The 16,007-nt window shown below is 38.4% G+C and overlaps 1 protein-coding gene across 1 annotated transcript in view; it reads right to left on the reverse strand.

Annotated features, from left to right (window-relative positions):
- The window catches only part of atp10a (ATPase phospholipid transporting 10A), a 54,857-nt gene that overhangs the window by 36,371 nt on the left and 2,479 nt on the right, over positions 1-16,007 (reverse strand). The window lies entirely within an intron of this gene.

The raw sequence follows: 16,007 nt of genomic DNA on the forward strand, positions 1-16,007 counted from the left end.
AAATCCAAATTCATCCTTTAGCATTTAAGGACGAGTTTTCAGTTAAATGTGGTTATAATTCTGGAAGATGTTTAACAAGTTAAAGGTCTAAAAAGTAAAATTTCTCACACACATATAAAGATTCCAAATGTTAATTAATTCCACAATCCGCAATACTAACTGAGAAATGCAACCTTGTGGGCGTGTCTTTAAACCCATATATGGACTCAAAAGATTAGCATTAACATTTATCATTAAACAATTTAGTGATTATAAAAAGATATTTGTGACATTATTGATAATTAACATTGACATCTTTATAGCAGAAAAAAAACATTTAAAAAGCAGCATTACATTCCCATAATGTGAAAATGTTACCCACACACACACACACACACACACACACACACACACACACACACACACACACACACACTAGTTTATCTGTTTTCCATGGAACTATTTTGAGGCTTGCCAAACAATATTTTTTGAAGCAACAACACTAAAGGGTCATAAATAAAAATCTCAGTTCACTTTCTCCGGCAGAGTGAGTGCAGAGTCAGTCTGAGGTGATGATCAAATCTCCACCTCACCCTTCCAGAGAAAAAAAACAAAAATAACTTTACAGGAGCTGAGCAAACACGGACACAGAGGCCGGGCCTCACTAAAAGCCGAGTGAGAAACAAACCTCCTCTCTGTTCCCGTTTCCCGCCTTTCCCTGCTCAAGAACATGGAGCTTCTGGAAAACCACAAGCCCTGGATTAAACCCGAGCCAAGAGCAAGCAGAGAGAAGCAGAGAGAGGTGGAGTGAGGCAGAGTGAAGTATAGCAAAGCAGACGGAAAGAGTGAAACAGAAAGAAGTAAAAGGTGAGGCAGAGTGAAAAAAGTGAAGAAGAGTGAAACAGAGTGAAGTGAAGTGAGGCAGAGTAGAGTATAGTGAGGCAGAGTGAGGTAGAGTGAGGTAGACTAAAGCAGAGTGAGGTAGAGTAAAGCAGAGTGAGGCAGAGTGAGGTAGAGTAAAGCAGAGTGAGGTAGAGTAAAGTATAGTGAGGCAGAGTGAGGTAGAGTAAAGCAGAATGAGGCAGAGTGAGGTAGAGTAAAGCAGAATGAGGCAGAGTGAGGTAGAGTAAAGTATAGTGAGGCAGAGTGAGGTAGAGTAAAGCAGAATGAGGCAGAGTGAGGTAGAATAAAGTGTAGTGAGGCAGAGTGAGGTAGAGTAAAGTGTAGTGAGGCAGAGTGAGGTAGAGTAAAGTGTAGTGAGGCAGAGTGAGGTAGAGTAAAGTATAGTGAGGCAGAGTGAGGTAGAGTAAAGCAGAATGAGGCAGATATAGAAATATCTTGCCTCAGTGATACAGTGCTCAGTCCCCCTTTAGAGTTCTCTTTGGTGTAATTACCTGAACCACAGTTCACATTAGCCTAATGCACACATGATTTCACCCTCCATTTCCCTGTCACCCTGCAACAAAATCGCTGTGCGTTCCCATGGCAACCACTAGTGTAATGTGAATGGTTCAGCAACACAATGTTCTCAGTCTGTCGAAGACACTTTGATCTTTTGTTTAACGCATGTTTAATTTTCTCTGTGATGAATCGTGTAGTGTGAGCTCCTTTCCACCTAGCAGCAGGAACAGCGCTGAGCTGAAACAACCAATGAGAGTCCAAGAGGAAATCAAATTCCTCTCCTGTCATGCGCAGCAGATCCCTGAATCCGGTTTATCAACTGTGTGGAACAGCGAACACAGAGTGTAAACACAACAATGTCACTTCTATGAGAAACCATACCTACAGTATAGCTCCAGTTCTCTTTGCAGAACAGACAATCCGAGTCTCCCCAACCAATCCTTCCTTCACTTTCCTTTTCTCTTATTTCTACGTTTTTCTGTTTTTCCTGTAAAAGAAAGTTGTGTAGCGTGTGCTCTGCTTTACATGTGGGTCGAGACCCACGAGTTTTGGTTGACCAGAGTTCAGTGGTTGTGAAAGCACCATTTCCTCCTGATACTTAACAAGGAGGGACAGCTGCATCAAGAATAAACTCCATCAAGCTGAAAATCATGATTTCACTTCGCAGAAACATTCATAATGACACACTGCTACGGGGCAATACTACACAAACCTTGCACGTAAAAGTTACAGATCAGCACGCATTATACAGAAACTCAATGATTAAACTTTATGCAAGGCCACGATTCACCAAGAACTCACAACGACACGCGCACTTACTAAATCCAAAGTCCAACATCAGCATAATCACAGTGACTAAGCACACTATAAAACTTTGTGAGTTGAGATTTGTAGCTTCATTTGCATATTCATTTGCATATCGCAGCCTCCTCTGGCATTCGTATTGCGATAATATTTAACAAACGACGCAGCCTTGCCAAGGAAAAAGCGCAGGAGGAGCTGGAACGAGGGTCAGATGACGATCGTCCTGGGGAAGAGTGTGAATATTAAACAACAACTCTCTAACACACAAAAAAATTCAAAACACTTCCACGAAGAACATCATTCACCTTCCTGTTCTGAGATATCAAACTCATGCTAACTCAACAATCAGCAAAAAAAAAATATATATATATACACACACACACACACACACACACACACATATATAAGCAGCGATGACGGGCCCAAGCACTACGGTGCCATCGCCACCCGGTGTGTGTAATGTTTATGTGCCTTTCTCCTAGTTTGTGATTTAATTGTTTTGAAGTACAATGTAACAGCTATGAAAAGATTAAATATAATTATAGCTATTTGGTAGATGTCTTTTAAAAAAAAAAAAAAAAAAAAAGAAAGATTGCTTTTCAAAAAATTCACATTAAATCCAAAATGACTTACTTCCTGTTAGCAGAGGTAATGACTATCATTCTGAAAGTTGTCTGGCTTGATGAGAATAATATATCTACAGAGTTTGGTGACTGGAGGTGAAACTGACCACCACGTTCATCAAAAGGGGGCGCTACAGAACTCCCCTCCACGCCCATGTGCTATCATTTGCCAGGGCCTAATGGCCGATGACTCCGACATGTGTGCTGATTTTCATGAGTTTTTGAGCATCTTAAGGGCCCCAAGAGCCCCCGAAACCTTGAAAAAAAAAAATTACAAAAAATTATTTTAAAAAAATTCTTAGAAAAACAACAGGTCCCTGAGAACTTTTAGTGGTTAGGCCCTACAAAAAAAAAAAACCAACTCCAGAGACCACTGCTTACACCACATTTGCAATTGCGGCAATTGTGAATGTGTGAAAGAATGAAAAGTGCAAAAAACCGCATAAAGATACTGAAGAAGAAGAAGAAGAAGAGTGAAAGAACGTGTGAAAGCAAAAACATTAGCAAAAAATTGCAAAAGAGCATGAAAGAAAGAAAGACATGTCAATGAAAGAAAGAAAGGAAAGGTAATAAAGAAAGAAAAGAACAAGGAAAAATTGCAAAAAAGAAAAGAGAAAGATAAGAAAACAAGAAAGAAAAAGCAAAAGGAAAGCAAGCAAGAATGTGCAACAAATAGAGTGAAAGAAACAAAGTGTAAAAGAGCAAACTAAAGAAAGAGTGAAAGAAAGACAGACCAAAAGAGTGAACAAATGTGTAAGCAAAAAAGTATGAAAGAAAGGAAGAAAGCAAGTATAAAAAAAGGTCCAAAGAAAGCAAGTGTGAAAGAAAAAAGGGTGTAAGAAGAAAGGAAATAAATCATGAAGATAAGCATGAAAGGAAGAAAAGAAATCATGAGAGAACTGACAGCTCATTTTGACCCATTTGAAACTTTTTTTTTTAGCATTTGGGGTGGAGTTTGGGGGTCAGGGGCGGGGCAAGGGGAGGGACAGAGACAGGAAGTGAAGAGACCCCAGTGAGGAGGAGAAGAAGAAGAAGAACCTGATGGAGCTCTAAGACTCCTGCTTCTGGGGTGATGGTGTGATCATTACAGCTAGTGGAGAATTCAAATCTCACACATTTCACCACGAGAGACTTTTATATAAACAAAAAAAAATGTTGATCAAAGACAACATGTTCTAGAATGTTCTGTATAAAGAGTGTGTGTGTGTGTGTGTGTGTGTGTGTGTGTGTGTGTGTGTGTGTGCACCATGTGGGGGAGAACCAGGTTCTGACCAAACCTGACACAGAGATAACATCCCAGCATTCCTGTCCTCCTCAGGAGCCTCCCGTCTCACAACTCAGGCCAAGACACAGACACACCCACCCACACACACACACACATCCACACACATCCACACACATCCACACACATCCACACACATCCACACACATCCACACACATCCACACACATCCACACACACACACTGTTCAAACCTGAAACACAGTCCTGTAAAACACTGTGTGTTTAGAGAACACAATAGAGCTGCTGTGAGTCTCAAACACAAACACACAGGAAAGGTGGAGAGCACACACACACACACACACACACACACACACAACTAATAGCTATTGTTCTTGAAAATTTCTTGATATATGACTTGGATTTTATAAGAGAAAATAAGATACTAAGACAAAATTGCATCTTAGTAAGACAAATGAATGAGATAGAAGATAAAATACTATACTACGCGACTATAAGACAAAATAACGAGCCTGCAAGACAAAATAATGATTTTGTAAGACAAATTAACAAGATAGTAAGGCAAAATAATGACCTTGTAAGACAAAATAAAGAGATACTAAGACAAAATAACAACTTTACAAGACAAAATAACAAAGATAATAACAAAACAAAATAACAAAACAAAATAAATACTAAGACAAAATGAGATAATACAAAACAATGACCTTGATGAGAGAAAAATAACAAAATAAGACAAAATACAGAGATACTAAGACAAAATAACAACCTTGTAAGACAAATTAACAAGATACTAAGACAAAATAACAACCTTGTAAGACAAAATGATGAGATACTAAGACAAAACTTCGTAAGACAAATTAACGAGATATTAAGTTGAATTAAGGAGATTCCAAGACAAAATAATGAGATACTAAGTTTAAAAAAAATGACAGCGTGATGATATTATTACTCCTCTCCTACTCTCCTCAAACCTCTAATGGTGGAAGTGCTCCTTTTCCTGTCTTTTTAGACGAACCGTTCTGGACGATTCAATCGTTTATCGCAATATTTTAAATCGCAACATCGTGAGCAGGGAAAAGTCGATATCGCACAAGCTGATATTAAAGATACACAGTGTTTCACGGCTACGTCTGTGCAGTGGAAAGTTCAGGAATTAAAATCGTGACTGTGTTGAATAGATGAATATGATGGAATTTATTCCTCCTGTTCTTCTTTAAATCTGTGCTGTGATCATCAGTGGAAATCTGTTACTCTGACAACCATTACGAGCAGTTATAACAGCGCACAAGAACATGAAAGAGTGTGTGTGTGTGTGTGTGTGTGTGTTTGTGTGGATTTCCCCTTGCTACTGAAGCGCACAGGAAGTAAAACCATCAGCACTGTGTGAGAATAAAACATGACACGACAGACTCCTCATTCTCATTCTCACACAGATACACACACACCTCACTCACACACACACACACACACACACACACACAACACACACCTTACTCTCGCTCATACACACACACACACACACACAACACACACCTTACTCTCGCTCATACACACACACAGCTCACTCACACGGCTCACACAAACACATGCACGCATGCACACACACACACACAACACACACACACACACACACACACACACAACACACACCTCACTCTCGCTCATACACACACATGGCTCACACATACACGCACAAGCACACTATAGTCTTCCACTGAAAACTAAGTAAATATTAAAAACATTCAAGACAGTAAACAGTGACACATTATAAATGACATGAAGTGTAAACACAGTTAGAATATAAATGTTGGAAATAAAATATAATGATATATATCAAATAAAATGTATCTATAAAATATAGATATAATAATGATTATCAGATATTGTATTTTCAGACGAAAAACATTAAGCTTTAGTATTATTTCCACATTATTCTAAATGAGTCTATTTCAGTATTTTGTACAGTTTGGACACTACACACGTCATGTACGCTGTAGGTTTTTTTAAAGGTAAATAACTAGATTAATAAATAATGCATTATATTTCCATGCGATTGTCTCCCCACTTACACACACAGCTGTTTTCTCAAATAAAGTGTGTGTGCTTATGTTGATGTGAATATTTCATTCTGAGGAAAGACAGCTTCAGGTTTACGCTTTCCCGACTCATTTTCGTTTTTTTTTTACACACATATCATCTCATTTTCGGGTTGTTATTTAGTCTGCGCTCAGATTTCACTAGAGACCGGCACCGAGCCGATATTCAGGATCCGTATCGGGTCGATACCAGCAAAAAAAAACAAAAAACAAACAATATAAAAACAGGATTCAAAGTGATAATGTAAAAAGTATGAAATAATCAGAGAATTATCAGAAGTGCAACAGCGTAAAGCAGGTAAAATTAGATCACGCGATAATAACAGTAGTGATATTTAATATACTTTACTAATTAATAATCACTAATCCTCAACACAAATCGCCACAGCCACGCCCTGAAATCTAGTGGAAAGCCTTCCCAGAAGAGTGGAGCTTATTATAACAACAAAAGAGGAATAAATCTGGACACACACACACAGGTGCGATGGTCGGGGTGCACATACTTTTAGCCGCACAGACAGGAAATTTCGTACACACACCACAAACGCCAGCTCAGAAAACAGAAACGTGCTACATGATAGTTATACAGCCAGGGACTCGTCCCTTTTACATTTCTCTTTAAAGCTCAAAAGAAAGAATGAAATAAAGTGACAAAGAAAGGAAAAAAGGAAAAACGCAATACAGTAAAGAGAAAGAATAAAGGAAAAAAAAAAAACAGGAAAGCAAAACATTTAAAGAAAAAAAGGATATATAGAAAAAAATGATGAAAAGAATTAAGGAAATAAATAAGAAATTATACTAAATAAATAAATGAATAAAAAGAAAGAAAGAAAAAGAACAGAAAAACAGACAAAAAGAAGGAAAGCAGATTATTTAAAGACAAAAGGAAAGAAATAAAGAAGGGAAAAATATAGAAAAATAAAATTTATTTAAAAAAAAAAAGGAAGGCAGGAATGAAGAATTTAAAGTCAAAATAGAAAGTAAAGAAAAGAAACGAAAAAATAAATTAAAAAGAAAGAAAAAAAAAACAAAGAGCAAAAAGAGTGCCAAAGAAAGAGAGACAGCGCAAAAAGGCAAAAAAGTAAAAAAGAACATGCCAAAGAAAGGAAGAAAAGCAAGAAAGAAAGAAGGAAAAGAAAGGGAAACAAAAAATTGAAAAAGTAGTAAAAGGAATAAATGGAAAACAAACAAACAAACAAACACAAAAACCCTTAACACTTAGCAAGCACCCAGAAATGTGAAGAAAAAAAATCTTCAGCCCAATAAACAGTTTTCATTTCTATTTGATTAAAGATGGAAATGTGTTATTCGTCCCTGCGCTGCGCTCTTCCTCATTCCTCTTCCTCATTCCTCTTCGCTGTGAAATATGGCAGATTAAGCGCTTTAACCTTGAGCAACACATTTCAACATATCAACATTTTACTGTGAAGTAAGAAAGGTCATCACGCTGCTTCCCAAGTTACGGACCGTACCATCTGACACACGATCGGGGGGAGAGACGGGTTACTGGCTAAAACATTAACACAATAAACATGTACTATAATCCCCACTGCAGATAGCCCCGCCCTCCAATAAAACAAACCAATCACAGGAGCTGATCATGACGGGTTATAAACTAGTCCGAGTTCTCTCCAGGTTAAAAAGAGCACTGGCCATTTTAATAGGAACACATCTGCTCGTTCATGCACTCATCCAATCAGCCAATCATGTGGCAGCAGCACAATGCATTAAATCATGCAGATACAGGACTACTCAAATAAACACTCTGTACAACCGTGCTGAGCTGAAAAGCATCTCCTGAAACTTTTAGGCTACAACAGCACACAGGCTTGTGTACTATACTTACTGTACATATGATACACACTATTGCTTGTAGTATGCGGAATATAAGAATTAATATTTAGCAGTCGTTTGCAGACATGTGATCTGTCCGTCAAATTCACTTTTGGGCGTGGCTTTGTGATAAATCGTAAGTGTTCGGGACAGAGGAGTTTACGCTTTGCGCTTTCTCGGTAACATGACAAACTGCGTTTTTTTTAAAAAAAATCTTATTAATGTGAAGAGAGAGAAAAAGAGAGGCTGGTCAGGGAACGACTGTTTGTAGCTGCTATAACGTAAGCGAGCAATACTGAAAAAAAACGACTCAGTGGTTCAATAAATACGACAAACATGAATCTGTTTTTACGTACAAATTTTTACACAAAAAGTAAGTTATTAGAATTACTTAAACACTTTCTGTTCTGTTGTGGCTAAAACTTAAACTTACTTCACCGGGTTAAATTTAATATTTTGCAAGAGCTCACAAAACTAGAAAAAAAGAAGAACCGTTTACTCGAACTGACTGCATACTAATGAGGGGGCGTGGCTTTTGAACTTGATTTGCATACGAGTTTGCAGAACTTTAAACTGGTTTCATTTTAATTTCAATATTTCTTGTTTTGTGCTGGTTTTAAGGCTTAAAGATTAAGTGTTTCAGTAAAGTTTTCTAGGTTCACCCTCTTTCTTTCTTTCTGTGTGTGTGTGTGTGTGTGTGTGTGTGTGTGTGTGTGTGTGTGTGTGTGTGTGTGTGTGTGTGTGCGTGTTAGTCAAGTAGTCAGGTTGTGTGTTCCACTTCTGACTCGAATCATTTAAGGTGTTTGTGGGCATTAAGTAGTAAAAATGGCCACTTGTTTTATTCGTGCAATAATTAACCCTTTAACTCGAGTCTCAGTAAAATTTACTAATAAACTGCTAGTTAAATTTACTAGTTAAATGCCACAAACTTCACCTAATAATATGCTTAGTTACATTTACTAAAACTTTATGTGTGGAAATGGTTACGCATCTCTCGAGTCAATTTCACTATTTAAGAGAGACAAAAAAAGAAAAAAATGACAAAGAAAGAAAGAAAGATTCGTGTCAGGTGGAATCTATTACACTGCGCCTGGATTGGTTTTCTTTTTTTCATTTCTTTAAAATAATAATAAAAAATATTCTAATGTAAGTTAATATTATGCCCGTTATTGTGAGTTATAATTTAAACGCCACACAATCTATCAGTCGAACTCATTTACTGAATATTAGCTTAAAACTCCGTGTGCTGTTTCGGAGAGAGTCACGTGACCCGTGAAAACAATTTCAAATTTCAGAACATAAAAAAATACGCTGACTCAGAAAAGTGTATCGTCACATAATTTATATCGTCGTATCGTCCGGATCTAACGCCAGACAGCGCACAGTTCCTGTAAAACAGCAGCACAGATGTTGCACACGTTTCCAGAGCTGCAGTGTTTCTGTGGATGAATCACCACATCACCGCGATCCAGAAATAACCACGCACAAAATAACGTTAGTCAAACCTCACCCCAGGTCACAACAACGGTCCACTAATGTGTTTATTACGTTCACACACACACACACACACACACACACACACACACACACACACTCTCTTTCACAGACACACACACACTCTCTCAAAAAACATAGCTCCAGTTCTAGCTTTCAAAAGAAAATTGCAGGAACTTGATTTTAGGTGAGAGCTTTTGGTCAAAAAAAAAAAACCCATTTCAGCTCAGCCTACATCCTGTAACCACTTCCTGTTCCTTCATCAGACATTCCACACCCGACGCACTTCAGTCCCTGACTCACACGTTTTCATTTATACATTAGATATTTTATTTCCCGCTCACTTTGCTCATCTCACAAATGCACAGAGCGATCTTTTTCAATAAGAGCTGATGGTTTCGTAGTGACAGGAGGCGGAGCAAAGTGGGCGGGGCAAGCAATGTGAAAAGAGTTTATGCAAATGAGACGTTAAGCAAAATGGCGACTAGTAATAGGAGTTCTGCGCTTCTTTCTGTCCTCCACTGTGACAAGGGCTTAAAGTGGTCGAGATATAACGAAGAAAGCTCTGTGTGTGTGTGTGTGTGTGTGTGTGTGTGTGTGTGTGTGTGTGTTTTGCAGTAAAATACTGAGTAACAGTGTGGTGTGATGAAGCGGAATTACTGTTATCACCCGGACGCTGATTATTTTCCTCTAACGGCACGTCCCCAGGTGTTTTTTTTTTCCTTACACCACGCTGCACTACTGTCAGAGCTGCTGTTATAGAAAATTAATCAACACTTTCTGACCAATCAGAATCCAGCACCAACAGAACACTTTAATCTCATCAAAGAGGCAGGGCAGAAAACTCATCGCGTGCTTTTTCATTCATGCTGCCATTTTTTTTTTATTTTTAGCAGGAGTATATCTGATTATTTGGATTAATTGTTTGTACTGTTTACTTTCGCCAACAGTGAAACCATGGCAACCAGCAATAGAGTGAAGACGGAAAAAAAAAAATTCAAATAACAGGAAAAAAAAAAAATTCGCTGCTAGTGTGAACGCAAGATTGTTGCTTCTTATAATCGAATAATAATTTGGTGACTGTTCAAAACTACTGATCGTTCAATGTTCTAATGACAAAAACTTCATTAAAAATAATTTAAATCATAATATATGCCTTATTAAACCTTGAAATAGCTTCGCTAATATTTTAAAATATCTGCCAAAATATCGAGCTCCTTCTGCGTAAAACGATTGCTTTTTAGCATTCATCCTACAGCCCTGGTGAGAAAGATCACTCAGAGAAAATAAACGCAAAGATTTTCACACACTTTGGCCTTTTCAGTGAAGAGAAAAAAAAGAGCCATAGTGGTTCTTCAGTGTTGACTGAATTCATTGAACTCAGACAGACTCCACCTTCAGAGGCGTGTGGAGGGGTTTTTATGTTGGAGGAAAAAGACAAACTCTGTAACAGCGAGGTATTTTAAGCAGCGGATGCACTCGTGACCTCTGCCCTCTGCACTCTGGGAATTTTAAACGCTGTGCCCGATTCCAAACTTGCAGCTACACGTGTTCCACCTTTACGTCTGGAGCTCCGTGGCGAGCGATGTGAAGGCCATTCAGCCTGGAGAACATTCAGCTCTGTTTCAGGTTCTACAGCCGGACGAACACTGAGGCTTTTGCTCCTGCAGAGCTACAGAGACGCTTTTCATGAGGAAACACACGCCTGCTGAGTCGGCCAGGTACGAGCGAGCGAGAGACTGAAGAAAACAGCGCTGTGGAGACACTGTAATCATGACGGATAACAGCCTGACCTTCACTCACGCAGTCAGAGAGGGAGAAAACGAATGGTCTGTTCCTGCAATTAACTTGTCGAAGAACTTGTGTTTATCCACCAAGGACAAAATGAGGATAAATAACGTCAAGGTCGTAATGTGAAAGTTACACACCTACTCAGTGATACAGCCACACAATAAAATAAACACACCGTGCTTCTGCAACACCACACCACGAGGAACGTACTGAACACAATGTATACCAGGGGTCGACACATGAGGGCCTGGCAAAATATCTCAGACGACCGAATTCAATACCTTAAAAAACAAAAACAAACAAAAAAAAAAAAACACAACAACCCTACAGTCCAAACCGACGCCGAGACATGTTCACCAAAACACAGCTGAGGGTGCCAATACTTTATAATATTTATAATATAAAACAAATGTTTAACACATGTATAAAACGGTGCACGAACCGAAACACTGCCAGGCACCAGGTGCCAATACTTTTAATCAATAGTGAAAACACAGTGTTTGACTGCAAAAGTTACAAGATGTGTTCAACCAAAACATAACCAAGGGTGCCAATACTTTATCTTTCATTTAAAATACAGAGAAGTAAGCGCATACACAGCCAAGGATGCCAATACTTTCCCCCTTAGCATGAAATGCAGAGGAACAAATGTTAACTCAAGGGTGCCAATACATTTACTCCTTAGCGAAAACACAGAGTTTAAGTGCAAGCACTTCACACGCAGACAGCCTGGGGTGCCAATACTTTTCATCTTTAGTAAAAATTTCAGGGAATTTTGAGCGCAAGCGCTGAGACGTGCGCCCAAATGCAGCCGGGGGTGCCAATACTTTTAATTTTGCCTGGTGAAATTTGTACGAAAGCAGTAACGCTGAAGCGAAACACTAGTGAGGGTGCCAATAGTTTTAATCTATAGTGAAACCACCTCCGTGTTTCCGCCGTAGATCAAAAGTATTTGCACCCTGAGTGGTTTTCACACTCGCCTGAACACAGCCAAGGGTGCCAATATTTTATCTTTCATGTATGTAAATAAATAAATAAATAAAAACTGCAGAGGAGGAAACGTTTACTCTGCACACGGGTAAAAATTTCCAGGTGTATTTGGGAAAGTGAGATCCATCGTTTCTGCATCACACCTTCCACAACCGAGTCACGGATGGAGTGAGTCACCACGAGAGATAAATAATCAGCAGCAGAAACTCAGCATCTTCTGAAACCTGGTGATTTCTGAAGAGCTTCTCAGGAAATTCATCACACTCTCTCACACACACACACACACACCACACACACATCAGAAGTGCTGATGTCGCACGGCTGTGTGTCCTCAAAGCTCTACAATTACAGCTCAACCGCATACTGCAGCTTTATTCAGGTTACAACAACAGCCGCTTTCTGACCACTCCGCTTTTCATGTTTACGTTTAAAAACATTACTACGGTGTTGTGCAGAAGTATTCACCCCCTCCTTGAACGTTTCAGTATTTTGTTGTGTTGTATCCTGGAACTGAAACGGACACACAACATTCCATAATGTTCATGTGGAAGAAAAAAAAAAAAAATCTATACAGTTTGAGATTTATTTACAAATAAAAAAGACACAAAAGTTGGGACTGCATAAGTATTGCTGTGAAACCCCTGAATCGACTGCCGTCGTTATAATTCTCATAAATACTCATCATGAGATCTCAATATAAATATACCTGTTCCTAGAAGAGCCCAGAGCTTGCTAGAGAACCTAAAAACACACGGCATCATGAAGACCAAGCGGAGATCGTAACAATTTAAACGACATTAAATCTGTTATTTAAAAAATACGGAATAACTGCGACTCTTCTACGACATTTCTACGATACATGATGTGCATCATGATGTATACAGTAGATTTGCTCACAAACTGTCAGCAATAGTGTTGCGTTAAAAACTGTTTGAAAAAAATACATATAGTTTTATTTATTAAGAAAATGCAACACTGAAATTAAGGGAAAAATCTAAATCTGTAATTATTTTTTTTTTTATATTTTACAGTTTTTAAGATTAAATACAGGGCTCCTGGGAGGTGCAACAGAAAAGAGTTTGTCCCATCATCCATTAGGTAAAGGAAACAAAAAAACCGAGGGGAAAAAAAAATAAAAAATCAGGAAAAAACAATTTTCGAGTCAATTTGTAATTCAATTTATTGAAAAAAAAAAAAAAAAAGTAAAACAATATCTGTGCTATCTCAGATATAATTTATCACAGTATTAATATTATACTGTCAGATCATTCAGCCCTAGTGACTGTGTACAGATGGGATTCATCAGAGAAGCAACCAAGAGCCCAACAGTATCACTGAACATGATGCTCCCACCACCATGCTTCACAGTAGGGATGGTGTTCTCAGAGAGATGACAGTGTTTTTTTTTTTTTTTTTTAATCTGATGATGTATAAGAACAAGTGCATTAATATAAACCTGTGATTTGCAGCTGCACTACTGTCAGAGCTGCTGTTATAGAAAATTTATCAACACCTTCCGACCAATCAGAATCCAGAACTCAACAGCACTGTGGGGAAAAAATTACGCTCGAGTAGTTACGCTATCTGTTTAAAAATTTCACTTGAACGGATACAAACATATAAATCTGATTTTATATGAATGTAACAACAGGCTGATGTTTCTGAATGACGGTGTGTGTGTGTGTGTGTGTGTGTGTGTGTGTGTGTGTGTGTGTGTGTAAAAACCGGGGCCTTGGAGGCATAAACACTGAGAGAAGCACATGATTTCTGCCCGGAAATGTGTTGAAGCATGACATGTTCAGCTGTTTCTAATAAAATCCCATAATTACATCACGGCAAACGATATGGACGTGTGATTACTGCGAGATACTGACAGGACAAAATCAATGGTTTATTTTATTTTTATAAAATCTTCCGTTTCACAAAACGTTTCAAAGAGGCTCGTTTTGTGTATTCGTAATAATTACTTAAATGACTGTATGGATAAAGAAGCGTACACACACCCTGACAAGTGACAAGCTGCTTGAGTACTACTGTTGTTGATTGTGGGCGTGGCTATACATATATATAACGCACTAATCAGCATCAGGGCTGTGTGATTTGGCGATACGTATCGTAGGATGATGAAAAAATGTCTACTGATGTCTAGATGTTTTCCCGATATCGCCAATGTCGCAAAAGACACCGATTTCTGTCACTAAGGCCGGAGCTAGGAGCTAACGGTGATGTGCTGTAACAAAAACAAGATGGACGAGCGTGATGCAAAGTGAAACTGATGCAACACTCCGACACAGAACAAGACATCAGTCCAACTATAAGATGAAGAACTTGTACCTAAAAAGGGAGGTACTTCTGTTGATTAGACGTGGTTTGGGTAGAACAAATTAGACACTGACCAGAAAACAGTCTATTGTAAGGTTCGCGGCAGAAAAGTCACGAATACATGCAGTTATTTTATACTGCATATCATTTCAAAATCTAAAATTATCTATATTGTGATATAAAATTTGATCCATATCATATCGCCCAGCCGTAGTTAGTGTGAAAATCAGTTGTGTGATTTATGTTATGTTACACGCTCGGTTTCGTACTAGCTTCGTTCTCGGAGTAGGCTAGCAAAGCGAGCTAGCTGTACTAGCTACGTACACTCACCCGAGGCACGAGCGATCTCTGCTACTTCCTTCCAAGCTTTATTTTTCTTCCTACTGCCTCTATGCACATTTAATAAGAGATCGAATATTTTACAGGATAAATTGAAACCACATCTATAAGTTTTTCTTAAGTTGTGAGCGGGAAACTGAAGAAACGTCGGATCACACACACCGTAGGATCGGTCCGAGGAATTGTCTGAGCCGGTCGTTTGGATTTGTCACTTTACCGCATGTGAACGTAGCATAAATGTCCAGTTTTGATTGTGTTTAAATCTCATTTTCATGGATTTCGATGGTTCACGTTAAGACTGAAAAAACAAAAAAAAAAACCCAAAAAACAGCATTTTTTAATGCAGCTGAAATCCAAAAAGCAAAAAAGAAAAACAAATGTGGGACAAATTTTTAAACCTGTGATATTAATTAAGTGAAATAAGAAGCGATTAGTGTCAGTTGTGTTTTTTTGCTGTAATTCATGTTATTTGGGTTAAAATTCACAATAACCGCTCATTATTATAGAGATATAGAGATAGTGCTAGTAAAATAGAGACGTTCAGATGAAGATCATGAACATTTTCAGAAATATAAATGGAAATGGGTTTATGGTCCTCAACAACAAGAGCGCATTCAGGAACATAAAAGAAAAATCTTAGTTAACTTCATCACAACGCAATGTTACTCGGTATCTTACTAGCACAGAGTGTTTCCTGTCAGGGTCAGATTGTGTTAGTGATTGGCTGGTGATGTAATTTTTGATGTGAGAATGTGAGTCAGTGGTTCAGCTACATAAAACTTCACTGAACCTTAATGTATTAAGTGAATGCATCATGTCTAATATTCTGCGACTGCAACTCTGTCCTACAAAGTTATATAGCTACGATACTGCGATATCTGAGAAAAGTGTCATGTAATTTACCATGAGATCAATAATCATTATCGTATCACCCGGCCCTGAGATGCTGACATGCAAAAGAAAAGTTTGAGATCTTTTTGAGAGTGAACAGCCTGTCAGAGGTCAGCTCCATATAAACATACATCTCCCAGTGCTCTGATGTAGCTCTGTCAGGGGACATGAAGATTAAAACTGACATTTTTTGAGTGTGT

This window comes from Pangasianodon hypophthalmus, chromosome 2, assembly GCF_027358585.1.
Source record: "Pangasianodon hypophthalmus isolate fPanHyp1 chromosome 2, fPanHyp1.pri, whole genome shotgun sequence".
NCBI lineage: Eukaryota > Metazoa > Chordata > Actinopteri > Siluriformes > Pangasiidae > Pangasianodon > Pangasianodon hypophthalmus.